This window comes from Fukomys damarensis, unplaced genomic scaffold, assembly GCF_012274545.1.
Source record: "Fukomys damarensis isolate Sample0158 unplaced genomic scaffold, DMR_v1.0_HiC HiC_scaffold_25, whole genome shotgun sequence".
In the NCBI taxonomy this organism is placed as follows: Eukaryota; Metazoa; Chordata; class Mammalia; order Rodentia; family Bathyergidae; genus Fukomys; species Fukomys damarensis.
The window spans coordinates 20,551,019-20,555,954 of NW_022900937.1; the positions used below are offsets into that span (position 1 = coordinate 20,551,019).

The window sequence follows — 4,936 nt, forward strand, 5'->3', positions numbered from 1 at the left end:
TTTTTTTTTTTTTTTTTTAAATTTGATGCAGTTGCTGCCATAGGCAGTGTGACCAGGAAGCAAGATGGTCAACTTAACCAGATCAAGACACAAACAGCAGGTTAGTGAAGCACACTGCTGAGTCTGTCTCTGCGGGGCACAGAGCCAGGCATGAGGGAACCACACTGGATTCCTAGGCTTTTTCTAGACAAAAGAGAGGCACCTAACTCATTCCCTTCAGTCCTGGGGGACCGGTTGGAACCCTAGGGTTACCTTGTGGCTGTGTCTCCAGACCTCGGAAGAAGCAGCTGCAAAATCTCCCCGAAAGTGGCACAGCTCAGGGAGGGGTCTGGGCCCATTACTGGGGCTCAACCTCTCCAGACCCCCATAAGCTGTGATGAACACTACCAGCTCTTCTGAAGACTCCTGGTTTTGGCCCTGCCATTATTAAAGTAGATATGATGGCTGTCAATCTGTCAGTTCTTTAGGATCCCCTGCCAAACCCTGCCTGGTAGCGGTAGCTGCCTTGGACACACCAGATCTGGGAAGGGTCTATTCTGACTGCTGTAGCCTTAAATTTGGAATTTGGACCAATCTGGAGGCTTGGATTAGGAGGCTTGGATCAGAAGGGCTGAATTTAGACCAGTTTGGGCCAATCAGTAGGCTCAAATTTGTACCAATCACTATGCTTGGACTTGGACTATCCAAGGCCTGAATCCAGACCAATCAGCAGGACCCAAATTTGGACCAATCACAGGCCTGCAGCTTCTATAAAAGCAGAGCTCCCTTGCACTTTCTAGATTGGCTGCACTGTTGATTTTTGGCTTACTGGTTTGTTCTGCTGCATGGGTCTTGTTCCAGTAAAACTTTCTCTTGGTGCTCTTGTAAATCTGCTCATGAGTGTGGGCTTGGAAGGTCCTGTAAGTCTCCCCAGAGTTATTTACTAAGTAAGGTGGACAGAATGCTTAGAATTATAAACATACCAGCAGCCCGCAAAGATCAGCAGTAGGGAGCAGCAGCTTGGCAGAGTGCACAGATGGCAGCTGGTGGTGGCTATGTGAACAGCTGTAATGCTAAGGGCTGAGGGCCATTTGCACTTGAGTCTCAGGATGCTCCAGAGCTACACTTTGCTGATACCATGAATCAAGCAGAAGAACCTTTACCTGAGCGGTGACATTTTCTTCCCTGGTGCTCTTCTCCTGCACTCTGTGTCCTGGAACTGTATGCCTTTCCGCCATGATGTCTCTGGGTTGGAGTCAGCCAGCCATGGACTGAACCCCCTGAAACCATGAACCAGGTAAACCATTTCCTTCTTGGAAGTTATGTAGGTCAGGCATTTTGTTCCAATAATGAAAAGTGAGCTCTAGAGTCAGTAAGTGATTCCTTTAAAAGCCAAAGGTCACAATTAACCTACCATAAAGGCCGGGAAGCCAGGAGTCCCTGGCTCTTAATGAGGATGCAGTGATTGGGGAGAACAGGAGATGTGTAGGGAGGATGCAGAAGGACCCCTTATAACTGGGGCGGTATAGAGACACAGGGAGTCTGGACTCTGGCCTGGGGGATCATGGATGGATGGGGGCAGGTGTGCTAAGCCATGGAACACTGCAGCTACTTAAGTATTTGTGGCTTCCCAAACCTGACATTTATGTGGCTCAGTCTGAGAGCATTGTGTTCCTCTCTCCCATCCACCAGGGAAAGCTCATTTTGTAGATGAAAAGCAAACAGGAAGACTGGACAACTTGCCCATTAGCACATAGTAAGAGGCGGAGCCCAGAACCCAGACCTGCTTGACTCTACCCTCCAGCTGGGTGTCAAGCTTTGGAGGTGCTGATCTTCCTGGAAGTCTGGTTAAAACCCAAATGACAGGGCCCCATCCCATAGAGATCCTATTCTTTAATTGAAAGACCAGAGAGGGGTCTGAGCTTTGGCATTTCAAACAGATTTCTGGGAATGCTGATGCTGGGGCCGTGAACTGCACTGGTACTGCACAGTCTAGGTCAGTGAGTAACAAGAGGACATCCTTGAGAGGTTTTGGGGGTTGCAGGATGACAAGGCCTGGGAGCAGGAGTGGGCAGGGTGTGTGCTGCTGAGAGCAGGGACAGCTGAGTCTGGGCAGGAGGCAGGCTGGGGTGTGGGGAAGATGGAGCAAACAGGTTGGCCAAGGACAAGAGCCTGGCTCTGTATACCCTCTCTGCCCCATCCCTGTCCCTCCTCCTCGGCCAACCAGGGGAGCAGTATCAGGCAGCACCCGCCTCCCCACAGAACCCCATAGAGGCTTTCTCTGACTGGATAATTTCCCCAGAAGCTGATTCCTTCTGCTGGGTGTGATAAACCCTATTTCATAAAGAAGACATGAATGGCTGTAATCAGATGCAATGTTTGCTACGCTAAACAAAATGAGCAAAGGAGAAAAAAATGCAGTCAGGCTATAATTATGGGTGTAATATTTCAGCCCATTAGCAAAAAATATCTCAGAAACCTGCTGCCCCGCCTTCTCAGCTAAAAAATTGGATGCTAAGCTGATGAAGGCAGGCCAGAGCGCAGAGCACTGAAACAGAGGCCTAGTTAATTGCTCACACAATTTCTTTTTCTTTTTGTTTTTGGCTGCCAGTGGGTTCTGACAATTCTGAGTCTTTTGCCGCACCAGATAAAAAGAGCATTTGTCACCCCTGGCAGTGCCACTCTGAAAGCTGCTTGATTTCCCTGGGCTCCACTGCCTGGCCTGGCCCAGGTTGAGTCAAGGGGTACACTTGGTGAGTTCAGGTTTTTCCACGAGAATACTTGCCTTTGGTTGCTTCCTATGTGCTGGGCACAACAAAGATGGCTTTGAATATCTCACATCATTGTCCCCTTTGGGAGGGTTGGGAGAGGTATCATGGTGTCCTTGTCCCAGGACCTGTGGCCATTGTGGAGGAGCAGCTGGGGCTCCTTTGCCTGGGGATTTTTTTTTTGGTACCTGGTATTGAACTTGGGTCCTTGTGCTTTCGAGGCAGGTGGTGGAACCACTGAGCAAAATCCCCGCCACCCCCCACCCCATGTCTCTTGATCAGGCTGTCTGGGACCAGGCTCAGGCTGACTTCCTTGTGGGGTTGCTGGAAGTCATCCTTGCCCAGTTTCCTCCCCAGCCCTGCCCTGCCCCCCTAGTCCTGGCTCAGAGTTCATTCTCCATTAATCACCGGCTGCCTGGAGCCTCTTCTCAGAGTCTGCTACTAATGACCATCATTTTCCCCCGAGAAGACAGTCATCGGCGCTGGAAACCCAGCTGAGAAGTTTGGGGCTGGGGTGTGACTAGGGCATCATCAGACCCCAAAGTCTCCCTTGGCAGCATCAACAAGAGCCCCTCCCACCTGCAGATCTCGGATTGCCTGAGAGTTTTTCCTGGGGCAAGGCACATTGCTGAGTCAGCAGCCACCACCCCCTGCTGGAACTCAGCGCTGTCCAGGGGATTCTGAGAGCAGAATCCAGGCCTTTCCTGGGGCCTCTCTTGTTTCCTGCCTTTTACCTCCACTTACCAAGCTGGGGGAGTCTGACCACTTCCTGTGTAGGTACTTATTTATTCAGTTTTGCAACCAGCTGCCCATCTAAACCTTGGGTCCCTTCACTCCATTCACCCATCCATCCACTCATCTGTCCTTTTGTCCGTCCACCCTCCGACCCACCAAAGCCTTTCTGTGTGTCAGGCCTTGCCCTCCCTGTCAAGCCAGGGGCAGGTAGTTATCTAACAGTGTGATCGATCCGTGACAGAAGGGGGTCCTGATGGTCAAGAAAGTCTTCCCAGGCACCTGAATTGTGCTGTGCCAGGTAAGCCGGGACAGGAGGGCAGTGGGGTGACTGTTCTGGCACAGAGAGCAGCAGCTGTGACGCCACGTGAAGGCCAGAGAGGGGTGCACGTCTGTAGCACTCACCTTTGGGCTCCGGGAGAGCAGAGATGGGCTTGTCCCTTGCTAGAGGAGTGAGGGATCCTGGAGAGGTGGGTGCTCGTGAGAGGAGGTGGTGGAGCCGGCTGACCTTCATCGTCTAGAGGGTCACTCCAGGAGCCGGTGGGAAGAAAGCGAGATGGAGGGAGGGCCCTCGAGAGACACCGGAGGTGTTCCGTGATGGAGACGGAGGCAGGGAAGGAGGGAGTGGGCTCCTGAGCGAGAGGAGGAGAGCAGGAGGCGTTCTGTTCCGTAGAGAATGGGGCTTGGGCTCTAAGGGGAACTGGGAGGCGAAGAGAGGGAGGGTCAGGGTGAGTGCTGGTGTCCGGCCTGTGTGGTGGCAGAGGTGACCCGAGTTAGGAGGAGGCGGGCGGCCTGAATCCTGGAGCCAGGAGTGGCAGTGTGTACAGCTCCAGGCAGGGTGGGTTGAGGAGCCTGGGGGTTTCCGGTAGCTTGTCCTGGAGATGATGGGGTGACTGTGTTAGAATCCCTGTCGGAGACAGGGCTGGGATAAAGAAGCCGGCGTCACCAGACTAGATTGGCTCTGACTGATCTGGGAAAGCCGGGAAAGGCTGGAAGCCAACAGGCCCCACTCTCCGGGTTAGTAGGGCGTCCTTTTCCCTGGTGCTGGCCGTGGTGCCTCCCACACCCTATGCTAGTACCACTTAGTGCCGACCTTAAGGGATACATCCGGGCCGCAGTGGGCCTTCTCCCACTGCTCTCCTGTCCCCTTCGGAGTTCCCTGGACCTGGGTGTCTGCATGCAGAGAGGACCCCTTCTCCTGGAAACTGGGACGTAGTTCTTCCTGGCACGGTTGCTCACCCATCTCAGCCAGAAGCTCAAAGGTCAAGTCTGCCTCTGCCACTCGTTTTAGAAATGTTAGGTTAGTAAATTACTGTGGGGGCACTGTAAGAGATGACATCCCAGAACAAACCCTAAGTACATATGACAGACCCCTCACCCTGCCCACAGCAGCCCACGTCCCATCCCTGGTGATAGTTATTGTGTTCCCAGAGTCCCGCGTGCCCTGCAGACTGCTC

At 52.9% G+C, this 4,936-nt stretch overlaps 1 long non-coding RNA gene across 1 annotated transcript in view; it reads right to left on the reverse strand.

The window, feature by feature from the left end:
- LOC104864541 overlaps positions 1-4,679 on the reverse strand; it is a 10,216-nt gene extending 5,537 nt beyond the window's left edge. Inside the window, exons 1-2 of the long non-coding RNA XR_780936.1 lie at positions 4,573-4,679; positions 3,885-4,179 (exon numbers count right to left, since the gene is read on the reverse strand). This is a non-coding gene — a long non-coding RNA (uncharacterized LOC104864541). The remainder of the gene's footprint in view (positions 1-3,884; positions 4,180-4,572) is intronic.
- Between the last annotated feature and the right edge of the window lie 257 nt (positions 4,680-4,936).